This window comes from Hyperolius riggenbachi, chromosome 1 (assembly GCF_040937935.1).
Source record: "Hyperolius riggenbachi isolate aHypRig1 chromosome 1, aHypRig1.pri, whole genome shotgun sequence".
In the NCBI taxonomy this organism is placed as follows: Eukaryota; Metazoa; Chordata; class Amphibia; order Anura; family Hyperoliidae; genus Hyperolius; species Hyperolius riggenbachi.
This window is the reverse complement of record NC_090646.1, coordinates 435,505,273-435,532,655: the sequence shown is the minus strand read 5'-3', so window position 1 is coordinate 435,532,655 and position 27,383 is coordinate 435,505,273. Positions and strand designations below refer to the sequence as shown.

At 46.4% G+C, this 27,383-nt stretch overlaps 1 long non-coding RNA gene across 1 annotated transcript; it reads left to right on the top strand.

Annotated features, from left to right (window-relative positions):
• The first annotated feature begins 691 nt into the window (after positions 1 to 691).
• LOC137553207 (uncharacterized) lies at positions 692 to 25,234 on the top strand. Its single transcript, XR_011027225.1, has 2 exons — positions 692 to 799; positions 24,973 to 25,234. It is a non-coding gene; the product is annotated as an uncharacterized lncRNA (long non-coding RNA).
• The last annotated feature ends 2,149 nt before the right edge of the window (positions 25,235 to 27,383 follow it).

Genomic DNA, 27,383 nt, shown 5'->3' with positions numbered 1-27,383 from the left:
GAGGAAGATATCGAAAGCACTACATCCGATACTCCATAAAGACAAACGCCTGAAGGATGTTTTTCCTGAGTTACCACTGCTTGCTTTCAGACAACCTCCCAATTTGAGACAAATGATTATCAGAAGTGCATTTTCTACACTTGAAACTCCAGGCACATTACCCTGCAATAACACAAGGTGTGAGACCTGCCCTTATATCTTGAGCACAAGCCAAATACAAATACCAAACTCACAGAAATATCATCAAGTACAAGACCAATTTTGCTGCGAGTCATCCAATGTTGTATACATGATACGCTGCATGAAATGCCCCTCAAGAGGAATCTATATAGGAGAAACAGGAAAAAAACTGCGCACAAGAATGAACCATCACCGCTTTAAAATCAATGAAGGTAAAATGGACACACCAGTGGGCCAACACTTCTGTGAACCAGGACACAGCATGCAAGATCTAAAAGTACTTGTTCTTAAGGGTAACTTCAAAAATGATCAATCAAGAAACATTTCTGAGTACACATTTATGACAATGTTCAAGACATTAACAGAAGGTTTAAATTGTGGAACAGGATTCATGACTCCTTATGTAACATGATTGATTTGGCTTCACTCACTGGCTCCAGCCTGCTGATCACCTGACACCTAACGGATAAACCGTAACCAGCACAACTGTCATCTTCATGTTTACCATTTATCTGCATCAGTGTTTTACTTCAGCTAACATCTAGAAATATGCCTGAAGTAGGGGGACTAGATCCCAGAAAGCTTGCATCATTTAACTCTATTAGTTAGCCATTAAAAGGTATTATTTTTTACAAAACGTTTTTTTTTTCTACCTATTTACTTTATCATAGAAATCATGAGAAGTATTTTCCACTACAGTGATTCGATTTGGAAATCGCAAATCACAATTGCTTTCTGTAGAGAATTTTACAATGATAATGTAATGAAAATGAAAATCGCAAATCGCAATCGCATAACAGAGTTAATGAAAAATCGCAATCGCTGGCGTTTGTGATTTGTGATTGCGATTGCTAGTGGAAAAGGGCCCTTAGGGCTCTTTTCCACTATGAAATGCGATCGCAATCGCAATCGCGTTTCAATTTCCACCATGCGATTGCGATTGAGCTACTATACTCATTATAGTCCATCTCAATTGCATACAAAACGCAACGATTGCGCTTTGACCAAAATCGCATCGCAATCGGATCGCACTAATGGAAATTGCTGCTGCAGTTTCCATTAGTTTAATGTACCTTGCGATTTGCGATCAGAAGCAAATCGCAAATCGCAGGCTAGTGGAAAAAGGCCCTTAAAGTCACCTGAAATGGTGGCTGTCATATTTATTTCTTTTTAAGTACTTCCAGTTGCTTGGTACTGAGGCCTGCTGATCTCTGGCTGCAGTATTGTCTAATCACTCACCTAAAACAAGCATGCAGCTAATCCAGTCAGACTTGAATCAGAGCATTTGATCTGCATGCTTTTCTGGGTTTATGGCTAAGAATATAACAAACAGACGCCCATCAGGATAGCCAGAAAATCTGGGTTGGTAAAAGTAAATCAATATGTCAGCCTCCATATTATTATCAGTTTAAGTGTGGTTTTAAGATGTTTATATCCATATCAAAAGCTCACTTGTTCAGTATGGCATTCAAAGACCTAAAACTGTATCCTCTGTAACAAAATCCATCCTGAAACCAATTATTGTACCGAGACATGCTACACACTTTCATTCCTATGGGTAAAAACGTGCTTTACAAATGTTGTTGTCCACTGGCTTCTGAAATAACCTTTAAGTCTCTTTAGGCTTCTTTTAAAGCTGAAATTCAGTTAACCCTCTCTTACGCACAACCTAAATGAGTGGTAAGGCATTTGTTTGTCTGACACTAGACTAGTTTCAGTACACCAATGGTAACTGCAATCTTGAGTTGTAACTGGGCAGATAGATTGCAGTAGCTTACATACATTTTGCATCGTCTTGTATAAATTCCTAATCTCTTATTTGCTGCTGTAGCCCTGTGTAGCCTTAACATTGCACAAATGTCACAATGGGCTGAGATTTTATATATTTTTATTGACCATTTTATTGTTAAAGGGAACCAGAGAGGAATGGAGCCTGGAAATAGAAAGAGCTTTTATGCATACCTGGGGCTTCTTCCAGCCCCATAAGCCTGGATCACTCCCACGCCGCCATCCTCCGCTTCCTGGAACCGCCGGTACCGGGCCCGTCACTTCCGGTGGACGCGGCCAATTGTCCGCATCACAGGGGCTCCCTCCATACCCGTACGCATGTGGCTGCGCAGTAGGTAGCCTCATGCGTACTTGTATAGAGGGAGCTCCGTGTGATGCGGAAAATCAGCCGCATCCGCCGGCCGACTGGCCGACTCGCGGCAATGACGGGACCCGGTACCGGCGGATCCAGGCAGCAGAGGACGGCGGCATGGGAGCGATCTGTGCATATGGGGCTGGAGGAAGCCCCAGGTATGTATAAAACCTTTTTTTGAACCCCTCTGGTTCTCTTTAAGTGCCAACATATTATGCAATGTTGTACAATAAATAGGAGTTGCAACTAATAAATCTAAAATGAAATACGAACTATGACACAGGAGAAGATAACGTAGCCCAATTCCGCTTACAACCTTAGAGATACAACACAGTAGGTACAGTACATGGAACTGTTGTTAACCACTCTGAGACCGCCTAACGCCAATGGGCATTTGCAGAGTTGTTCTCCTGGGACTGCCTAAGGCCGATTGGCGTCATTGCGGTCCTCGCGAGATTAGCAGGGAACGAGTGCTCACTCGAGCGTGCATTCCCTGCAGGGGACACAGGAGGCTGCCGCATACAGCCTGCCAAGCAGCAATCGGAGCTGGCAGGCTGATTACTGGAAAAAAAAAGGTAAAAACTTGTAAAGCGCTGCGGTCTAGCGCAATACTGTACAAAGCATTGTCTTGTCCCTTAACTGTCCCCTCTGATGGGCTCACAATCTAATCCCTATCATAGGCATATGCCTATATTTGTAGAGCATTGTGTATGTATCTTAAAGTTGTTTATTACCAGCATAGCATCAATGAAAAGCTAATAAGATGGATTAAAGAGTGTCCCTAATCGGTCCATCTGGTCCACCGACCCTGCTATGGCCTATCCACTGTGTGCTCATTAATAATAATAATAATAATGATGATGAATTGCTGGCTGAAGCTCTCTGAGAGGCATATGTCTTCCTTCTGTCCCCTTCTTTTCTGCTGAAGTGACTCAGCTTCTACCAGGGCAGTGTGTCTGCTCAGCAGAGGGAGGGGCAGAGTGAAAATGCATCCTTAAAGGTTGCCATACACTGGTCGATGACCAACAGATAGATCCCTCTCTGATTGAATCTGATCAGAGAGGGATCTGTTGGCTGCCCAAACACTGCACACAGATTTTGAATTGATTTCAGCATGAAATCGACTCACAACCTGTGGAGCTGCTGCTGTTGCCTGCTCGCTGCCCCATTTGGTCTCCCCTGGCCAGCAGCAATATAACCTGTCTGCCGGTGCGGGTCCCCGGGTCCGTGCTGTCCCTTTCTCCAGCTGGTCGTCTTCTCTGTCTCCTCTTCACTTTCTGTCCCGTCCTGTGAGAAGGGGAAGTTCAAACAGTAGAGGGCGCTCTACTGTTTGAACTTCCCCTTCTCACAGGACGGGACAGGAAGTGAAGAAGAGATGGAGAAGAAGGTCAGCCAAAGATAGGGACAGCACGGACCCAGGGACTAGCTCCAGCGGGACAGGTGAGATTATTGCTGCGTCGGTCAGCCCGAATTGAATGCCGCTAACGATGGACTTCCCGCCCGCCAGTGATCAAGCAAAATTGTCCGAATGTAAATCGGTCAACATTTGCCTTAACGATTTCACAGCAGATTCGATCACAGTGATCGAATCTGCTGTATATCGGCAGGAAATCGATGTAGTGTATGGGTGCCTTCAGAGCTTTAGCTGGCAATGATTACATTTGCTTTTGCCGATGACGAGAGATAAGACAGCTTCTCCTGCTCTGAGTAGTGAAAATAATGGTTTTTGCACACAGGAAGTGTGTGTGCGTGTGTGTGTGTGTGTGTGAATACTTTCAAATGTTCTTTTACGTAACTAAGAGTAGTTACTGGAATTTTAGTTTTGGAATTATAATCCCACTTTAATTAAGAATGAATGATTAGTACAAATGAAAGTATAGGTAGACAAGTTTGAAAATCTGGACTATGAGAGCCTGTTCAAATGTTTAAAGGGAACCTAAACTTAGGATATGGATTTTTCCTTTTAAAATAATACCAGTTGGCTGTCTCTCCTGTTGATCCTGTGTCTCTAAAGGCCCATACACACGTTGGATTTTTTTAAACGACAGGTCGTTTGGACGTCCCGTCGTTCGGACGCCAAATCGGGCGTGTGTACAGTCCGTCGTTCAGCTGATAAGACTGGTAGTCTTATCAGCTGAACGACGGACTGTACACACTCCCGATTTGGCGTCCGAACGATGGGACGTCGTTTAAAAAAATCTGACTTGTGTATGGGCCTTTAGGCTACATACACACTTGAGATAAGTCTTTGGTAAAGGCAAGATCACAGACCAATTTTACCCCATTCCATGTAGTATGAGAGCCATACTCTACACAGTCTATTCTATTGAGCTGAACTCCCCATCAGATACAAATCTTTGCAAGATGCTGCACACAAAGATGCTGTACACATTCAAAAGATCAGTATCTGCAAAAGATCTGTTCCTGCAAAAGATCCGTTCCTGCAAAATGCATTCATAGTCTATGATATCTGCAGATCCTCATACACACCATATTTAACAGACATTCATCTGCAGATCAGATCCACCAGGATGGATCTTCAGATCTGCAGATGATTGTCAGATATGCAGATGAATGTCTGTTAAACAAGGTGTGTATGAGGATCTGCAGATATAGACTATGAATGCATTTTGCAGGAACAGATCTTTTGCAGATACTGATCTGTTGAATGTGTACAGCATCTTTGTGTCCAGCATCTTGCAAAGGTTTGTATCTGATGGGGAGTTCAGCTCAATAGAATAGACTGTGTAGACCATGCTCTCATACTACATGGAATGGGGTAAAATTAGTCTGTGATCTTGCCTTTTCCAAAGACTTTTATCTCAAGTGTGTATGTAGCACTATACATTTAGCCACAGCCCCACAACAAGCATGCAGATCAGGTGCTCTGACTGAAGTCAGACTGGATTAGCTGCATGCTTGTTGTAGGTGTGTGATCCAGCTGGTTGTGCTACGTTCTCTGAGTGCATGTTCCGTTACTGACGCGCCTGTGCTGACCAAGGATTTACATCTTTGGCTGGAGGCATGTGCACGTTTGCATGCTACAGTCTGCAACTCTGTGTGCACATGTGTGGAGATGGCATCTGTGTGTGAGGGGCATGTGGTATTACTAATCAGCACATTATTGCCTATAAAAGGCAGCTCTGCCATGCAGCTGGTACTGATACTTCTGTCAGCTTTGGTATTGTTTGACTATGCAACTGTGTGTTATTGCTCTGATCCGACTGTACCTGTCTCTGACCTGGCCTGCGTGGCTATCCTTGATTTGATCTCCTGGTTTGACCTCCATCTGTTTCTCGAAATTGCCTGCTTGCTGCTTGCCTTGATCCATTTGTGGGCGTACACTTTGATGTGAATTGTTGGTTTTCAAGGAAGTGGGTAACCCCTTTGGTAGCATGCAGCTGTCCCCAAGTCAGTGTCAGCATCTGGGGGCCAGTACCAGGCTGTGTGTGAAGTGCTATTGGTTGTTCTTCTGAGCCCTTTCCCTTGGGCCAATTAGTTTACATTATACTGGTTATTGTTTACAATGTTATTTATTTGGAATTTGTTTATAAAAGAGCTGCTGTTGCCAGTGTTAACCAACCTAGCACACCGGTTGTTTATTTGGGCAGGTACTTAGGGGCCGTTTATAGCCGTGTACTCTTGTATGGCATTGGACAAAGGAAGCTGAACAGTTGGTCTATAGAGTAATTGTTCCTAAAATTCTGTCCAAAATTACTTCTAAAGACTCTTTCAGGTGACAAGAACACCAGAAGGCTGAGGGAAGGTGTCACTGGGATAGGTCAACTTGACAACTGAAGTGAGATGGATATGGAGGCTGCCATATTTATTTCCTTTAAAGCAATACCAGTTGCCTGGCAGACCTGCAGTAGTGTCTGAATAACACCGGAAACAAGCATGCAGCTAATCTTGTCAGATCTAACAATAATGTTAGAAACACCTGATCTGCATATGCTTGTTCAGGGTCTGTGGCTGAAAGTATTAGAGGCAGAGGATCAGCATTTAGCCAGCAATTAATATTGCTTAAAAGGAAATAAATATGACACCTAGAGATGGCTCGAACTTCCGATTTTCGGTTCGCGCGAACTTTTGCGAACCGCAATAGACTTCAATGGGGAGGTGAACTTTGAAAATTACAAACATTTATGCTGGTCACAAAAGTGATGGAAAAGATGTTTCAAGGGGTCTAACACCTGAGTTTTTGCATGACTGAGTGGGATAGACGCCAAAAGTCCCGGGGAAAAATCTGGATTTGACGCACAGCAGCGCTTTAAGGGCAGAAATCCTATTGCATGCTAAATTGGAGGCCTAAAGTGCTTTAAAACATCGTGCATGTGTATATGTTACGGCCAGAACCCGAAGTGTGGCCACTTCGCGTTCTGGCCAGCCACTTCGGGTTCTGGACGGCCAATGTGCGAAGTGGCCGCAGCGCAGCGGCCAATGTTAGAAATGTTATGTTTATGCCGTCTCTCTGCGGCCAAATTTATGACAACTTGCTTAATTGAATTAAATATAGCCGGCGGCAATGTAATAGATGAAGCCGCCGGCTTTCGCACTGCCTCTCTCCTCCCCCCCGCCTCTCTCCTCTCCCCGCCTCCCATACAATAATTAGCAGCCAGCGGGGACACGCGTGTCCCCGAGAGTCGTTCATCGCGACAGGGGAATCCTGCCCTTCCTGCAGAGCGGGTGCTGGCAGAAGCAATGTCTGTAGCCTCCCCGCTCTGCTTCCCCTGCCACGACGAACGACTCTCCGGCTGCATGTGCCCGCCGGCTGCTACTTATTGTATGGGAGGCGGGGAGAGGAGAGAGGCGGGGGGGGGGGGGGGGGGAGAGAGGCAGTGCGAAAGCCGGCGGCTTCATCTATTACATTGCCGCCGGCTATATTTAATTAAATTAAGCAAGGTTGTCATAAATTTGGCCGCAGCGAGACAGCGTAAACATAACATTTCTAACATTGGCCGCTGCGCTGCGGCCACTTCGCACATTGGCCGGCCAGAACCCGAAGTGGCTGGCCAGAACGCGAAGTGGCCACACTACGGGTTCTGGCCGTAGCATATACATCAATTAGGTAGTGTAATTAGTGTACTGCTTCACACTGACACACCAAACTCACTGTGTAACGCACAGCAAACAGCTGTTTGTGTAGTGATGGCCGAGCTGGACTGGTGCGCACCATGGCCAGAGTGCAGGCGATAGCGGTTTTCAAGCCCATATAGTCGCCGGGCTGAGGTAGCTCAATGACAGAACAGTGACTGTCCAGCTGATCAAATTTGGTCTGTCCACAATGAAGCAACGACCTTATTATCTTGGGTACACTCATATAGCCGGCGGTCATTGCTTCATTGTGATACGCAAGCCCCTTCACCGCGACAAGGTAACTATCACGAAGGGGAATTGACACATGTACATGCCTTTTGTTTTGTTGTTGCAGCTGCAGTGCAGCCAGAAAAATTAGGCAGGCATGTACACACACCAGAAAAATTATTATAGCGGCCGCTGCTAGCTTAAAAATTCAGGAATCCGCCTGGAGTCCTGGACCCTGTTGATAGTGGCGGAGAAGGCAGTCACACGGCATGCAGGCAGAGATGCTGTGTGTGGGGACTGACTTAGTCTTCGGGCGGACAGTAGCCCTCTGGGATCCATGCCTCATTCATTTTGATAAAGGTGAGGTACTGAACACTTTTGTGACCTAGGCGACTTCTCTTCTCAGTGACAATGCCTCCAGCTGCGCTGAAGGTCCTTTCTGACAGGACGGTTGAGGCAGGGCAAGACAGAAGTTGGATGGCAAATTGTGACAGCTCTGGCCACAGGTAAAGCATGCGCACCTAGTAGTCCAGGGGTTCATCGCTGCTCAGTGTCTACATCCACACTTAAGGCCAGGTAGTCGGCTGTGCAGTGACTGGTGGTATATAACACTGCGTGCGCTCACATAGGTAGGTGCACTGAACAGGTAGGTATGCAGTGATTGGTATTACAAATGTGCAGCTGTCACACACACAGGTAGTTACTGAATGTGCTGGGCCTGGAAGTGGCACAGTAGGAATTACCAAGGAGCCAAGGGCCAGCTGCGACTGACTGACAGGGCTGTATATGCAACACAAGTGTCTGTGGGACACACACACACACAAAAAAAGAAATAGATCACAAGAACATTAGTTCTCAAAAGAGCTGTTGAGGGGTGCTTTTTAGCAATAAGTATCAGCAAGGAGCAAGCTAACAAGCCTAATAATAGCCTAACTAAGCTTCCCCCATGTCTACAGCAGGTTCTCTCCCTTCTCTAATTACTGCAGCCACACGAGTGAGTAAGTGTCTGCCTTTTATAAGGGGGGGGGGGGGGGGCTCCAGGAGGGAGTGTAGCCTGATTGGCTACCCTGTGTCTGCTGACTGTGAAGTAGAGAACCACTGAAGTTCGCACAAATAAGTTTGCGTGCGAATCATTCGGGACATCTCTGACACCCTGCGTATACCTCTCACTTCAGTTGTCCTTTAAGCCTTTATACAGATACTGTAGTAACCACCACATCTTAACAGAAACATGCTTCACTTACAGCAAATGCTGCTATGATTTGAATTATTGAAAAAAATCTGTTTTACTTGCTGCTATGCTAGACAGAGATTAACCCAAAGTTAAGTGGTGCCTTGCTGATGTCAATGAATCACTTCAAAGCACAGAGGTCTTACATTAAGGTAGTGTCTTCACAGAGGCAGACTTCATTAATTTCTAATTAGATTTCAAAGATTTGGCTTGATATTTTTTTTAAGTAGCATTTAATGAAAAAGTGCAGCAAATACTTACAGAAAAGTAGTAGAAAACAAACAGAATCTACAGTAAAATTAAAAGGTTTTCAAGGGGAAAAAATGGTCAAGTGATATTCTGCCTTTTCATGGGAAAGTCACTAAGTGCCAGCCCCCTCATAATGCGGCATCAGTTAAAAATGGCGCCAGAGCCTACAGTGTAAAAATGGCGCCGAATTAATTTGCATTACAAAACAATATTTATCGTTTTTTGAGTTAAAAAATGGCGCTGCACTAAAAACGATTTTTATCGTTTTATGACTTCCATAAAACTATAAATATCGTTTTGAAATGTAAGCCATAAAACGCTAAATATCATTTTGAAATGTGTTGAATATGGGTTTTGGTGTGTGTGTTTGTGTGTGTCACACACACACACGCACGCACGCACGCACGCACGCACACACACACACACACACACACACCTGTCAACTCTCAAAAATGAAAAATATTGTTTTTAGTAAAAACGATAAATACCGTTTTAGTAAAAACGATAAATATCGTTTTTAAAAAATTATCGTGCGTAACCAGGCGCCATTATTTGGCTGGCGCCATTTTTAACTGGACGCAATAGCACAGTGCCTGTTACCACTTCTGTAGCTACTCTACAGAAGCTGGCATATATTTGTTTGTATATAAATCTAGCACCTAGTGGTGTGACTTAATGATTGCCATGGTATACATCTCATTTGGACTCCTCCTCCAACAGATACAGTTGTGCAGTGGAAATCAATCAGAAAATTGCTCAAAAAATGATCGATCCTCTGATCGGACATGCTGGAAATAATCGGCCTGGCAGGTAAATCTGCCAAAACCTTGTATGGAGTGGATCCAGCATTAGGCAAAACAATGAGTGTCACTGATTGATACTACTCTGACTGCATGCTGCTAGTGTAAACACACAGTACAAACATGCTGCCCCTGTAATCTCTGCACCTGATGCAAATGTTTCACCTTACTTCATGAGAGAATTGGCTCTGCACCTCCCCTCAAATGTGAAGCTCTAGCCACCACTGCAACTGGTATTGGTTAAAAGGAAATAAATATGGCAGCCTCCATATTCTTCTTACTTCAGTTGTCCTTTAAGGCTACTTTCCCACCAAGACGTTGCGTTTTAGGGGACGTTATGGTCGCATAACGTGCCCCTAACGCAACGTATGGTGGTGTTGAAGTTGGACGTCAGATTGAGCTGCGTTATGCAGCTCTCAAAGCAGCCGCTCCAGGTTAGTGATAGGAAGTCCGGATCTTTTTAAGGATTCAGATCATTTCAATCGGATCATTGAAAAGATCCGGATCTTTGAACCGAATCATTTGAATCATTTTACTAGGGAAGCAGACTGGGTGAAATGACTAGCAGGACAGGACTTTCCCTGCACTGTACATTCTGTATGTTGCTGTTTCTTCCAGACAGACATCCACTGTGAACCGAATCTTTCATTGTGATGATCCGGATGATTCGACTCACAAAAAAGATCCGGATCAAATAAACGATTTGTTCATGATCCGGACAACACTACGAGTCTCATCACCAGTCACCACAGTGCAGTGAATATTAATTAGCCATGTGGCTGGCCGCAGAGGAGGAGGGGAGACCTCCTCCTCCAACATTACTGAGCATGTGCAAGCAGTCTAACGCGGCTTAGCCTAGTATAACGTACAGCTTGCAGCACTTTGTTTAAACGTGCTGTGTTACTATGTGACGCAACGTGGGCACTGTGAACAGATTGATTGGTTTTACAGTGCTGTGAGTTAGGCTGCGTTACTGGCTGCTGTAACCTGGGACTTTAACTTCTCACTGTGAAACCAGCCTAAAGGGGCTATTTACTGTTAGAGAAGGGGTGGTTTCAAAGGGAAAGTGGTTACTTCTGTTTTGTTCAGGCTGGTTTCCATGTATTTGTCAGACATCCACAATGAGATAGCTGACAGGCAAAGTAAAACTTTTTATACCATCCTTCATTGATATCCATTTTGAGTGAATATATACTCTTTGAATTCTTCCTAATTGAGTGGTTATAGTTACTCAGGCAGCTTGTTTTTGTAAACATACTGTAAGAGTCAGTAAGTCTCAAGCAAGACAACAGTTTACGTTTTATACTTTGGCATTAGAATACACAAGCTTCATGTCAGTTTACCTCACAATTATTGGCAAAAGTGTTATCAATTTCTCATGTCTCCTATGATTTATAGTACAGTCTGCTGCATAGCTTTTTACTTCATTAAGCTTACAATACAAATAGGCGAAAAAATCCATACTGCGCCACGCAATAATGTCCAAGCCAAATGAAGAAGTTGAAAATGTTTCGTCTTGTACATCGGCATGACAATGAATGTTGACGCTTGTAGTGATGAGTTAATCCACTGCAAACCAATCCATTGGAAAGTCTTGCGAAGGGGGTGAAAATCCATATTTCACCAAATTGTTTTGCTAATTGAAATGGATTTCAGATTTTCTGAGGTACTTTAGCATCTTGATTTACTCATATGTGGTTTAACACTTGATTCAATACTGTGTGTTTGACCTATTATTGTGGATATTGATTCATTGGGAATGCTATTTAATAGTTTTGCAACGTTGTTCAACCAAGTGTGCGTTGAGGTCTATATGGTTATCTATATATTTATCTCTGCAAAGTGATGCATTTGTAAGGCTTTCTCTTTATATTTACTTAGGTGATGCTGTCTTAAGCTTCTGTTATGCATAAGTTAACGAAGTTTAAAACGAAGTTCAACCTCACAGTAAATATGAATCTTACTGACACAGATTTTCTCAAAATGATCAAATGCTCAAATTCAGATTACTAAAGGACCACGGCTGGCAGCTGATGAAATAACTTAAAGGGAACCTGAAGAGAGAGGAATACAGAGGCTGCCATCTTCATTCCCTTATAAACAAGGGAAGTTACCTGGCTGTCATGCTTAGCTTTAAAGTGAACCGAGCACCATTTTTAGCACCCAGGGCACCTCAGTAGCACATTAAATATGCATGCCAGCAATGTGACTCATTATTAAAAAATATAATTCATTTTACCTCTTCTTTTCCATTTAAAAGTTTAGCAGAGGGTTTTATTACCCTACTTTCATGGCCTGCCCGCCCACAGACAGAAGGAATGTGCTTCAAAGGCTTTACAGAAGTCAACGATGTTATCTCCACCCTTCTTCTGCATAAATAAAGCGCAGCTAGAAGGGAAAGGAGGAACATGACAGCTCCTATAGCTGATAGAAACCAGGAAAAAAAATTATCTGTTTCCCTTTTAAGCTTACACCACACATCCAATTTCGATTGGCCAATATTTGGCCAATGCTGTCATCTCCATGTAGTATGAAGGCCAATAGATTTTAAATATTATGAACAGATGGTGTAGGTAAGCTCTCACTATGTGAAAGTGGTAACATTGGCCAATAATTGGCCAATCAAAACGAAATGTGTGTAGCAACAACACAGGTGGCAGCATTTGCAAGTGGGAAGGGCGGCACTTGCAGCACCTTAAGGGGTGATTGAGTGACTGGAGTGGAACGGGTAAAATGGGCACAATGGGCAAATGGGGCATTATTATAATTTATTGGAGTTATATAGCGGTAACAGCACTGGAAAATAAATAAGATTACAGACAGTGATAAAAGGGGTGACAGACAACACAATACAGGTAATAAGCAGTAAGTCACACAATGCCAGATCATGCACTGGAGTGATAGTCCCAGTAATACAAGTTCACATTATTCTGTTACATAGTTACATAGTTATTTGGGTTGAAAAAAGACATATGTCCATTGAGTTCAACCAGAAAATAAAGTAAAACACCAGCCTGCTCCCTCACATATCCCTCTTGATCCAGAGGAAGGGGAAAAACCCTTGCAAGACATGGTCCAATTATCCCCAAAAGGGAAAAAATTCCTTCCTGACTCCAGATCGCAATCAGATAAAATCCCTGGATCAACACCACTGGGCATTACCTAGTAATTATAGTCATGGATGTCTTTGAGGAAAGTATCTAAGTCCCCTTTAAATAATTAAATATGCAGATATAGAATTTGCCATAAATACTTCCTGCGGTAATGCATTTCACATCTTAATCACTCTTACTGTAAAGAACCCTTTCCTGACTAAATGGCTAAAACATTTTTCCTCCATACGCAGATCATTTCCCCTACTAGTCCTTTGTAAAAGCTTAGGGACAAAAAGCTCATCCGCCAAGGTTTTATATTGCCCTCTGATGTATTTATACATGTTAAATAGATCCCCTCTAAGACGTCTTTTCTCCAGACTAAACTCAGTTTAGCTAACCTTTTGTAATGATCCGCTCAGCTGTCTGCACAGACAGACAGCTATTTGACCATTCCTGAAGTTTGAGGGCTGCAGGCCTCTGGAAAAGAGACCTGTCTTTGCTTTGCAAGTTTCAGACCTGCTCTGCTGCTGAGGAATTTGCATACATTTGTCATGCAAATTGCCTAGCTGCCTCCTTTGAAGGCCTGCAGTATAAAAGCCATGTTCTCCCAGAATCCTTTGCAGGTCATCTTCATGGTTTGTTACTGATAAACTCTCCTAGTGTATCAGCCCTGTTTGTTTGTTAAAGTTTATCTGTTTTGCCTGTATTGTCTCTGCTGTGATTGTCCTGTCGCCAGCGGCGGTCGACAGGAAATCGTTCTGTCTGTCTGGGAGTGTAGGCCAGAGCTGCGGTTGCTACTGGCTGCTCCATCTGTCTGGATTGCATTAGCCCTAATGGTAGTGGCAGTGCTTCCTTCTGTGTCTCAATTGCCTTGTCGCCAGCGGCGGTCAACAGGGAATCGTTCTGTCTGTCTGGGAGTGTAGGCCAGAGCTGCGGTTGCTACTGGCTGCTCCATCTGTCTGGATTGCATTAGCCCTAATGGTAGTGGCAGTGCTTCCTTCTGTGTCTCGATTGCCTTGTCGCCAGCGGCGGTCAACAGGGAATCGTTCTGTCTGTCTGGGAGTGTAGGCCAGAGCTGTGGTTGCTACTGGCTGCTCCATTTGTCTGGATTGCATTAGCCCTAATGGTAGTGGCAGTGCCTCCTTCTGTATTCTGCCTTTGGGGTGCTAACCAGAGCAGCGGTTGCTACTGGTATCCCCTTCTGTTTATCTGTCTGGATCGCACTTGCCCTAGTGGTAGTGGCAGTGCCTCCTTCTGTATCTCTGCCTTAGGGGTGCTAGCCAGAGCAGCGGTTGCTACTGGCAACCCCACCTGTCTGTCTGTCTTGTCTGATACGAACGCTTGCTGTAGGCTCGGTGAGGTAACCGTTTAGCAAGCGTTCGCGTTCTCTATTTCGTGTTTGTCTGTCATTGGTTAGTTAGGGTGGCACGCTTATCACTGGGCACCTAACGCGCGGTGATCGTGAAGAAACGCGTTGGCTGTTGCGAATGAGTGCGGTGTTCGCATTTAGCTAGCGTTTGTTATTTTCTTTACCTTCTGATTGTTGTTTGCTGTGCCTTTGCTACTCTCGTGCTCTGTTCTGTTCAGCCTTGTGTCACTTCTGGCAATTGCCTCTCTCTTGCGATTGCGTACGCGCTTTCTTTCCGTTGATGTGTGTTCACCGTCGCTGAGGGGGCGACTAGATTGGTGAACACACATTCTGTCTGTCCCTGTGCTATTTCTCTTTGAGGGCTATTCAGCCCTGCTTGATCTTGCTCGTACAACTCCCATCTGGCATCTGTGGCAGTGCAGAGGCAGGGCTCGTCTGCACTCCACAGCTCCATCTGCCGGTGGGAATTGCCATCTACCAGTGCATTGCACCTAACCTGGGTTCTCCCAATCACACGTTTGTGGAGGATTTCCGCCGCGTCAGCGCACGTCTGGTGCGCTGACCACGGAAACTATTCTGCAAACGTTACACCTTTCTTAGTGAGTCCTTCCATCCCTCTTATTAATTTTGTTGCTTGTCTCTGCATCTGCTCTAAAACTGCAATATATTTCCTGTAATGTGATGCCCAGAACTGAATTCCATATTCCAGATGTGACCTTACTAGGGTTAAACAGGGGCAATATTATGCTAGAATCTCAAGATTTTATTTCCCTTTTAATGCATCCCAAAATGTTATTAGCTTTAGTTGCAGTGGCTTGATATTGAATACGATTATTTAACTTGAGTACTCCTAAGTCCTTCTACAAGTTTGATGTCCCCATCTGTATCCTGTTTATTTTGTGTGGTGATAGACCATCTGCCATTTATGTGCCCATACAGCCATCCTATCCAGATCCTGTTGCAATATGTCACTATCTTCCTGAGAGTTGAGGATTCTGCACAATTTTGTATCATCTGCAAAAATAGCAACATTGCTTTCTACTGCATCTACTTAGTCATTAACCTCTTTGCCGGTTATCCCGAGCTCAGCTCGGGGTAACCTGCCGCGGAGGATTACTCTGGCCCTGGTGGGCCAATTTGCATAATTTTTTTTGTTACATGCAGCTAGTGTTGGGCGAACATCTAGATGTTCGGGTTCGGGCCGAACAGGCCGAACATGGCCGCGATGTTCGGGTGTTCGACCCGAACTCCGAACATAATGGAAGTCAATGGGGACCCGAACTTTTGTGGTTTGTAAAGCCTCCTTACATGCTACATACCCCAAATTTACAGGGTATGTGCACCTTGGGAGTGGGTACACGAGGAAAAAAAAAATTAGCAAAAAGAGCTTATAGTTTTTGAGAAAATCGATTTTAAAGTTTCAAAGGGAAAACTGTCTTTTAAATGCGGGAAATGTCTGTTTTCTTTGCACAGGTAACATGTTTTTTGTCGGCATGCAGTCATAAATGTAATACATATAAGAGGTTCCAGGAAAAGGGACCGGTAACGCTAACCCAGCAGCAGCACACGTGATGGAACAGGAGGAGGCGCAGGAGGAGAAGGCCACGCTTTGTGAGACACAACAACCCCGGCCTTGCATGAGGGCAAGAAGCGTGCGGATAGCATGCTTTGTACCGCCATGCAGTCATAAATGTAATAAAGATAAGAGGTTCCATAAACAAGGACCGGCAACGCTAACCCAGCAGCAGCAGCAGCAGCAGCACACGTGATGGAACAGGAGGAGGCGCAGGAGGAGAAGGCCACGCTTTGTGAGACACAACAACCCAGGCCTTGCATGAGGACAAAAAGCGTGCGGATAGCATGCTTTTTACCGCCATGCAGTCATAAATGTAATAAAGATAAGTGGTTCAATAAACAGGGACCACGCGGCAACGCTAACCCAGCAGCAGCAGACGTGATGGAACAGGAGGAGGCGCAGGAGGAGAAGGCCACGCTTTGTGAGACACAACAACCCAGGCCTTGCATGAGGGCAAGAAGCGTGCGGATAGCATGCTTTGTACCGCCATGCAGTCATAAATGTAATAAAGATAAGTGGTTCAATAAACAGGGACCACGCGGCAACGCTAACCCAGCAGCAGCAGACGTGATGGAACAGGAGGAGGCGCAGGAGGAGAAGGCCACGCTTTGTGAGACACAACAACCCAGGCCTTGCATGAGGGCAAGAAGCGTGCGGATAGCATGCTTTGTACCGCCATGCAGTCATAAATGTAATAAAGATAAGTGGTTCAATAAACAGGGACCACGCGGCAACGCTAACCCAGCAGCAGCAGACGTGATGGAACAGGAGGAGGCGCAGGAGGAGAAGGCCACGCTTTGTAAGACACAACAACCCAGGCCTTGCATGAGGGCAAGAAGCGTGCGGATAGCATGCTTTGTACCGCCATGCAGTCATAAATGTAATAAAGATAAGTGGTTCAATAAACAGAGACCACGCGGCAACGCTAACCCAGCAGCAGCACACGTGATGGAACAGGAGGAGGCGCAGGAGGAGAAGGCCACGCTTTGTGAGACACAACAACCCAGGCCTTGCATGAGGGCAAGAAGCGTGCGGATAGCATGCTTTGTACCGCCATGCAGTCATAAATGTAATAAAGATAAGTGGTTCAATAAACAGGGACCACGCGGCAACGCTAACCCAGCAGCAGCAGACGTGATGGAACAGGAGCAGGCGCAGGAGGAGAAGGCCACGGTTTTTGAGACACAACAACCCAGGCCTTGCATGAGGACAAAAAGCGTGCGGATATAGCAGCAATGCTTTTTGCCGCCATGCAGTCATAAATGTAATACAGATGAGAGGTTCAATAAACAGGGACCGGAAACGCTACACCATCCCAGATGTTCATTGGTCATGTTACTTGGTTGGGGTCCTGGAGTGTTGCGTAGTCATTTCCAATCCAGGATTGATTCATTTTAATTTGAGTCAGACGGTCTGAATTTTCTGTAGAGAGGCGGATACGCCGATCTGTGACGATGCCTCCGGCAGCACTGAAACAGCGTTCCGACATAACGCTGGCTGCCGGGCAAGCCAGCACCTCTATTGCGTACATTGCCAGTTCGTGCCAGGTGTCTAGCTTCGATACCCAATAGTTGAAGGGTGCAGATGGATTGTTCGACACAGCTACGTCATCTGACATGTAGTCCTTGACCATCTTCTCCAGGCGATCGGTGTTGGAGGTGGATCTGCACGCTTGCTGTTCAGTGGGCTGCTGCTGCATGGGTGTCAGAAAATTTTCCCACTCCAAGGACACTGCCGATACCGTTCCCTTTTGGGTACTAGCTGCGGCTTGCGTTGTTTGCTGCCCTCCTGGTCGTCCTGGGTTTGCGGAAGTCAGTCTGTCTGCGTACAACTGGCTAGAGGAGGGGGAGGATGTCAATCTCCTCTCTAAAGTCTCCACAAGGGCCTGCTGGTATTCTTCCATTTTGACCTGTCTGACTCTTTCTTCAAGCAGTTTTGGAACATTGTGTTTGTACCGTGGATCCAGAAGGGTATAAACCCAGTAATTGGTGTTGTCCAGAATGCGCACAATGCGTGGGTCACGTTCAATGCAGTCTAGCATGAATTGAGCCATGTGTGCCAGAGTCCTACCAGAATCCTCATCATCCTCTTGTGAGCGTTGTGATAGTTGTTGTGATGCATCATAGTCGTCACCTTCCTCCTGGTCTGCTTCTGCTGACCATTCGCGTTGAATTGTGGAAGTCCAACGTGCACCGCTCTGGCCCTCGTCAGTGGTGGCATGAAATTCCTGCTCCAACTCCAGCTGTTCCTCCTCCTCTTCTTCGTCATAGCTGCTGGGGCCAGCGTTCCCTGAGGCGGATGGCCTGATGTTGGTACCATCACGCTGATCGTTTTCTCCTTCAGATTCCCCCAGTTGCATCATGACAGCTGTTTCCTTGATTTTTAACATCGACCTCTTCAGTAAACACAGCAGTGGTATGGTAATGCTGACTGAAGAGTTGTCACTGCTCACAAGCAACGTGGATTGCTCAAAATTTTGGAGGACTTGGCAGAGGTCCAACATGTTGGCCCAATCGGATCCACAGAAGCTTGGCAGCTGTCCGGATGCGCCTCGGTACTGCGCCGTCATGTACTGGACCACTGCACTCTTCTGCTCACAAAAGCGTGCTAGCATGTGCAGCGTAGAATTCCAGCGCGTAGGGACATCACACAGCAAGCGATGGTGGGGGAGATTGAAGCGCTCCTGCATCTTGGCGAGTGCCCCCGAAGCAGTACTGGAATTTCTACAATGTTTGGCCACTCGACGCACCTTCAGCAGAAGATCGGCCATGCCTGGGTATGTCCTCAGGAACCGCTGAACTACTAGGTTCATCACGTGCGCCAGGCAAGGGATGTGTGTCAGCTTAGCCAACCTTAAAGCGCGAATGAGATTACTCCCATTATCACACACAACCATGCCCGGTTTCAGGTCCAGCGGTGCCAGCCACAAATCCGTCTGTTCCTTTATTCCCCTCCAAATTTCCTCCCCTGTGTGCTGCTTATCCCCAAGGCAGATCAGCTTCAGCAACGCTTGCTGACGCATGCCAACAGCTGTGCTGCACTGCTTCCACGATCCTACTGCTGCTGGGTTAGCGTTTCCGAAAGAGGTACAGCTTTGAGATGCGTTGGAGGAGAAGGAGTCAGAGAGGTAGGTGCTGCTGTTGTTATCCAGTGGGAGGGACGGCGGTGCAGCTGTTTGCGGCGTGGGCAACACCCGCGCCGTAGCAGGTGAGGAATCGCTGCCAGGCTCCACAAGGTTCACCCAGTGCGCGGTAAGGGAGATGTATCGACCCTGGCCGAACGCACTCGTCCAGGTGTCAGTGGTGAGGTGAACCTTGCAGGCAACGGCATTCTTCAAGCTTCGGGTTATTTTGCTGACCACGTGCTCATGCAACTCAGGCACTGCAGAGCGCGCAAAGTGGTAGCGGCTGGGAACCACGTAACGTGGGATGGCCACTGACATCATGCCCTTGAAGCTGTTTGTCTCCACCACTCGATATGGCAGCATTTCGCAGGCCAGAAGCTTGGCTATGCTGGCTGTTACTGCCACGGCCCGGGGGTCATTTGCTGGCAATTTCCTCTTGCGCTCAAACATCTCCGACACAGACAACTGAACCGTAGCGCTGCACACGGAAGGGCTGTTGGTTGTTGTGTTTGATGAACACTGGGAGACCTCAAGAGCACTACTCCGGAAAGTGACAGTGTCAGCGTCGTCTGATGTTTGTGAATGTTGTGAACCACGCAATGGCTGGGCTACTGCTGCTGCTGAGGCGGGTCTGGTGGTGAGTCTGGTGAACCCAAGGGAGGCAGTGTTGCTGGTACCCTGTCCTGCCGCGTTTGCCCACAGAGTGGGATGTTTGGATAGCATGTGGCGGCTCATGCTGGTGGTGGAGAGGTTGTTAATACTTTTCCCCCTGCTCAGGCGAGTCTTGCACACCTTGCAAATCGCCATGGTAACATCCTCAGTGCAGTCTTCAAAGAAAGCCCAGACTTTGGAGCACCTGCCTCCTTGCTGGCGATTTCTGTTTACTCCTCTTTTGCCTCTCACTCTAACTTCCACGCTTGTGGTGCCTGAAATTGCGCGCCGCCTACCTTGTGGCACAAGGCGAACTCGTGCAGCAGTGGGTTCTTCAACAGACTTATCTGTGCTGCTGCTACGACGGCGATGTTCTCGTTCACAAATAAAATCTGGGTCTCTGTCCACATTGTCCATACCCTCCTCTTCCATCTCCTCAAACTCGTCATATGTCATTGTGGGGGGCCGCCGCCGTGGAGTAGAGCTCCCCAGAACAACCTCTGCGCAGCTCACTCCAACGTCGTCTTCCAGATCTTGTCGGCCGACCTCCTGCAATTGCAACCCCTCCTGCCCAACTTGCTCTGGGATTTGGGTTTCCGAGTCCTCCTCGGACTCGCCTTGTATTTCAGTGCGCGGTGCATTTCCCACAGTTAATGGTTGTGAATCCGGGCACAACATTTCTGGCTGTTCCTCCATTGACCTTTCATAGGTGGAAGTTTGTTGGGCTGGGAATAGCTCCTGCGAATACCCCATTGTGTCCTGAGGTAATTCATAGGACTGGTTATCTGGCAGTTGTGTGCGTGGTGTCGCTGCCGGTTGTGTCAGCTTTGTGCCCACTGGCTCCTTGTAACTGGCTGAGGACTCGGACCTCGTGCGTGATGTGCTGGTGCTGCTTAACCCACTGCTGGACGCTTGAGAGGTCATCCAAGTAATTATCTGGTCCTGTTCTTTTGGATTTGTGAGGGTTGTTGTCCTGGACAACATGGGCGGTATTGAGTGGGTTTTCTTGGGTGCTCCCCTGTGGCCTGTACGTGAACCGTCAGGGGAAACACCTCTTCCCTTGCCCCTTCCTCTTTCACCGGATTTCTTCCTCATTTCACTTATCCTTACAGTACACGCTGACTGGCAGCAGTACAGTGGCAGTACAGAAATGCTATACAGTACCACTATTCCCAGCAGCGACACAGAGCACAATGCTATACAGTGGCGGGTGAGCGGTGTACTACTGTTCCCAGGCCCAGCAGACACAGAGTGGAAGTAAACACAATGCTATATAGTCTGGCTGAGCGGTGTACACAGAGTGGCAGTACACACAATGCTATATAGTCTGGCTAAGCCGTGTACACAGAGTGTCAGAAAACACAATGCTATATATAGCGTGGCTGAGCGAGGTGCACAGTGGCAGTACACACAATGCTATATTAGTCAGGCTAAGCCGTGTACACAGAGTGTCAGAAAGCACAATGCTATATATAGCGTGGCTGAGCGAGGTGCACAGTGGCAGTACACACAATGCTATATAGTCAGGCTAAGCCGTGTACACAGAGTGTCAGAAAACACAATGCTATATATAGCGTGGCTGAGCGAGGTGCACAGTGGCAGTACACACAATGCTTTATAGTCAGGCTGAGCCGTGTACACAGAGTGTCAGTAAACAATGGTATATAGTCTGGCTGAGCGGTGTACACAGAGTGTCAGTAAACAACGGTATATAGTCTGGCTGAGCGGTGTACACAGAGTGGCAGTAAACACAATGCTATATATAGCGTGGCTGAGCGAGGTGCACAGTGGCAGTACACACAATGCTATATAGTCAGGCTAAGCCGTGTACACAGAGTGTCAGAAAACACAATGCTATATATAGCGTGGCTGAGCGAGGTGCACAGTGGCAGTACACACAATGCTTTATAGTCAGGCTGAGCCGTGTAAACAGAGTGTCAGTAAACAATGGTATATAGTCTGGCTGAGCGGTGTACACAGAGTGTCAGTAAACAACGGTATATAGTCTGGCTGAGCGGTGTACACAGAGTGGCAGTAAACACAATGCTATATATAGCGTGGCTGAGCGAGGTGCACAGTGGCAGTACACACAATGCTATATTAGTCAGGCTAAGCCGTGTACACAGAGTGTCAGAAAACACAATGCTATATATAGCGTGGCTGAGCGAGGTGCACAGTGGCAGTACACACAATGCTATATACAGCGTGGCTGAGCGAGGTGCACAGTGGCAGTACACACAATGCTATATATAGCGTGGCTGAGCGAGGTGCACAGTGGCAGTACACACAATGCTATATTAGTCAGGCTAAGCCGTGTACACAGAGTGTCAGAAAACACAATGCTATATATATAGCGTGGCTGAGCGAGGTGCACAGTGGCAGTACACACAATGCTATATATATAGCGTGGCTGAGCGAGGTGCACAGTGGCAGTACACACAATGCTATATATAGCGTGGCTGAGCGAGGTGCACAGTGGCAGTACACACAATGCTATATATAGCGTGGCTGAGCGAGGTGCACAGTGGCAGTACACACAATGCTATATTAGTCAGGCTAAGCCGTGTACACAGAGTGTCAGAAAACACAATGCCATATATATAGCGTGGCTGAGCGAGGTGCACAGTGGCAGTACACACAATGCTATATATAGCGTGGCTGAGCGAGGTGCACAGTGGCAGTACACACAATGCTATATATAGCGTGGCTGAGCGAGGTGCACAGTGGCAGTACACACAATGCTATATATAGCGTGGCTGAGCGAGGTGCACAGTGGCAGTACACACAATGCTATATTAGTCAGGCTAAGCCGTGTACACAGAGTGTCAGAAAACACAATGCTATATATATAGCGTGGCTGAGCGAGGTGCACAGTGGCAGTACACACAATGCTATATATAGCGTGGCTGAGCGAGGTGCACAGTGGCAGTACACACAATGCTATATATAGCGTGGCTGAGCGAGGTGCACAGTGGCAGTACACACAATGCTATATATAGCGTGGCTGAGCGAGGTGCACAGTGGCAGTACACACAATGCTATATTAGTCAGGCTAAGCCGTGTACACAGAGTGTCAGAAAACACAATGCTATATATATAGCGTGGCTAAGCGAGGTGCACAGTGGCAGTACACACAATGCTATATATAGCGTGGCTGAGCGAGGTGCACAGTGGCAGTACACACAATGCTATATATAGCGTGGCTGAGCGAGGTGCACAGTGGCAGTACACACAATGCTATATTAGTCAGGCTAAGCCGTGTACACAGAGTGTCAGAAAACACAATGCTATATATATAGCGTGGCTGAGCAAAGTACACAGTGGCAGTAAACAATGCTATATATAGTGTGGCTGAGCGAGCGGTGTACTACTGTTCCCAGCAGCGACACACAATGACTGGGGGGGACCCTGGCTAGCGTGGCTGGAGAGCGAACTACCCTGCCTGCCTACCCAAAGCTAAACCCACAGACAAATGGCGGAGATATGACGTGGTTCGGGTATTTATTTACCCGAACCACGTGACCGTTCGGCCAATCAGAGCGCGTTCGGGCCCGAACCACGTGACCCGTTCGGCCAATCACAGCGCTAGCCGAACGTTCGGGGAACGTTCGGCCATGCGCTCTTAGTTCGGCCATGTGGCCGAACGGTTTGGCCGAGCACCGTCAGGTGTTCGGCCGAACTCGAACATCACCCGAACAGGGTGATGTTCTGCAGAACCCGAACAGTGGCGAACACTGTTCGCCCAACTAGCACTTTGCTAGCTGCTTGTAACATCCGATCGCCGCCGATCCGCCGCTACCTGCCGCGCCGCCCCCCCTCCAGAGCCCTTGCGCAGCCTGGCCAATCAGTGCCAGGCAGCGCTGAGGGGTGGATCGGGACTCCATCTGACGTCAATGACATCGATGACGTCAGTCCAATCGTCGCCATGGCGACGGGGGAAGCCCACACAGGAAATCCCATTCAGAACAGGATTTCTGTTGGGTAATAGCGCCAGAGGGGATTGGAGGGGTGGGAGGGATAGCGAAGGGAGGGGGGGAAGCATGTAGCTAGCGCTAGGCTAGCTACATGCTAAAAAAATTAATAAAAAGGAAAAAAAAAAAAACTCCCGCTGCTGTGTGCAGCAGACAATTAGAATGGCAGGGAGGTTAATAAATAAATTGAAGAGCACTGGACCCAGTACTGATCCCTGTGGGACCCCACTGATAAGTCACCCATTTTGAATAAGATCCATTGACCACAACTCTTTTCTGTCCATTAGCCAGTTCCCTATCCAGGCAGACAGACTCTTTCCCAGTCCTTGCATCCTCAACTTTTGCACCAGACTTTTGTGGGGAAACAGTGTCGAGGGCCTTTGCAAAGTTCATATATTTCATATCTACTGTTGGTAGAGTGTGCAATCAAGTATGATACACAAGGAGGGAGGGTCCTGCTAAAGGCTGACAATCTAGAGAGAGGGGGTGATAACATGAAAGTAATTAATGTGGGTACCACCATAGGCTGCAATGAAATCAGCAGGTAATGTGCCACCAGGTGAGTAATTTGTGTGCAGGTGTGCACCACTGTAGCCAATCTCCGGCTAGCTGATTTGAGCAGATTCACAGGGAAATTTTGGCTTTACAGTCGCTAAAAGCAGCTATATAGCCACTTGGATTGCACTGGTGTTTGGCTGGCTTTTTTTTAATTCAAATAAATTCTGCTTGGCTGTGAGGGCTGGGTGCAGTAGTAGTGCACCAGAGTTAGCTTGGAGTTAGTTATATAGCAAGGGATTGGACAAAGGAGAACTGAAAGAGGCAAGTCAAAAAAAAGTTAATTAACACACAAATTATACACTTGTTGCACTAGAACAGTGGTCCTCAAACTAAGACCTGGGGGCCGAATGCAGCCTGCCGAGGCTTTCACTGGCCCTCCAAACACAAAATGTACAACTTATAGATGTGGCCCACTGCACCTTTTTAATGACGGCGGCCCGCATATAGAATAGCAGTGCTGGCATGACCCATCCAGCCACGTACTGTAGAAGCCAGTGAGCAGTCATTCGCTGGCGTCCAATCCAATTCTGCTTCAGGTGACACTGCTGTTTAATTGGACGGCAGGTTGTCACCTAGGTATGCTTCACCGTTTGATGCACAAAGAAGTTCTTTGGATGCTGCATGACTGAATGGCTGCTGCTGGGAGTTCTCCTCTTTGCATGATTGGGGGGAATCAATACCCAGATTCAATGTAATGTTTTTCAACATTTTATGTATGTTCCAGCCCCCGAGGAGTCTGAAGTATGTTGAACGAGTCATTAGGGATCTTAAAGATCTGTTCCGCTGTGACGGTCGTTATCGCTGTGCGATGTTAAATGACGTTCTCCTGATTGTGTGTCTGTACTCATGTCACAAGATTGAAAGAAAAGATCGAGCATCATCACTCAAAGTATCGCCGGTCATTGGAAAAATTGTCAGGAAAATCACATCGTGGGTACGGGCCCTGATTCTGCAGTTTACAGATATAGTAAATAGTTATAGCTGAAGTACTGCAATGATTTCTTTCTAACTAAGCATTTGTTTTTGTTTTTTGTTTTTCTTCTCCTTGCACAACATCAAGTTAAATGAGGGTTATTTCCTATTGCCTTATCTTTATTGGCAGCCTAATAAAGACAGAGCACTAAGTGGAAATAGAGAGTTGGAGCCTGAAGTTTAAGTAACAACAAGAGAAATGATTTCTGCTGCTGTTTCAACAAACACACTGCATCTGAAAGTCTTTTAAATAAGTTTTTATTAGGACCGAACTTGGATTAAAAACAAATGCATAAGTAATATGTTACAACTGGAGCAACACTCCTCCCACAGTCTAATCCCTATGAATGCATTGTTCTAGAACACCAGCAGAAGACACACAATTGGAATGTGCAATATTACAAGAGGATTTGAAGAGATTTACCTCTTGCTGTGAGTCTTTTCATATGAAAATTCAAGCCAACACCTTTCAGCTCAACAAAATAGAATTGGTACCTTGGAGCCTGTGAATGAGGTTTTGGGAGCTAGGCCGCTGTGACTTTAATTTATTTGTAAAATGAGCAGCTGTAATGCACTCTTCTCTTCAGTAACTGCTATAAAGGAAGCTTGCTAGACTTCATTATTTAGAAGTGGGAACTGCCTGTGTTGCCACTAGCATGGTTTGAGCAGCATTCATCTAACGGTACAGGGAAATTTGGGTGGGGGTTGAAGCCGAAAGACGGCTCACCCTGCTCTAGGTAATCTCCTTTAAAAAAAAAATAAAAAAATCCCTACAGACACATGATTGTGTGCTCTTTTCCTATGACCACCTTGTACTTGCATTACTGGGCCTACCTAACCAGCCCATAATCACATGATCATGTGCCTTGTATAGCCTTGTATAGCTTTGTCCTGTGTTGTATAACCAGGGGAGGACTGGGACCATTTGGCCTGGGGGGAAAACACAACCTAGAGGCCCTTTCACAGCAGCGCCAGCCCAAATCCATATAGCTTTGTGAGCAATGTTTATAGTGTAAAATAGCATTACAGGCAATTACAAAGATTACCCACTTAGTGACCCAAGCTGTTGATAGCCGTAATCAAAAGGCGAACTTTAGATATTTTTTGCCTAACTCGGGTGATAAAATTGGCTACTTGGCTAGTTTGCTGGCATGCTTTAATCTTTACTTGCTAGCATGCTGCTCCTGTGTGGACAGAACACAGACAAATCATTCCAAGCCCCAGCCTGTGTTTCACGACTCTGCAAGCAAGGTGAAGGGGAAGAGACCGGAGGGAGAGAAACATGGTGCATGAAATTCCTTAGTAGCTAAGCATTACTGGAGACTAAGCTCTTGTTTAGTGGCTAATTTAATAGAAAAACAGTAAGCTTTCAGCTTGTAAGTCTTCTTCAGACTCTAGCGTGCCCCAGTGTATCGCCGCCCATGCTGTTAGGATAGATGTGGAGTGACATTGAAGGGCTGACATAATGAGATAGTACAATAGTTTAGCATTCATAACCCATTCTGAAGATAAGCGAAGTGTGTAGCTAGTGTAGGTGAGACAAGATGAAGAGAATTAGAATGAAGGGAGGAAGGGTAGTAGAGGGTCAGAACTGGTGCCATGAAATTGAGAGGATTGATATGATCCAGGCAGAGGCGTAGTGGATAATACTATTGTAATATGGCATCTTAGCTTTGAATCTTGGCCAGGACCAAATCTCTTCCCACAAGTCTCAGCTAGACACTTCATATTACTGTGACATCTCAAAAATATACTAGTAAATTAGTTGGTTTCCCCCAAAACAAGCCTATAGTGAAAACAGGAAATGACTATGGAGAGATTAGACTCAGGGCCGGATTTACCATAAGGCACTGTAGGCATATACCTACAGGCGTCTGATGATGGAAAGGCGGCTCACTCCCCTCCCCTAGTGCCTCCCTCCCTTTGTAGAGTCCTGAGCAGAGTAAGGGCACCACTAACTACTTAATACTGAGGGTACCACTGGCTACCTAAATGCTAGGGGGCACGTGTAGCTATCTATGACAGGCAAGGGAAGTAAGGGGGAAGTGACAGCTGGGCCAGGCAGCACACTTGCAGAGCAGTTTGGTGGGGGTTTTGTAGGTTCGTGAAGGAGAAAGCCTAGGGTGCCAGGACATCTATCTATAGGCTCATGTGAGGTAAATC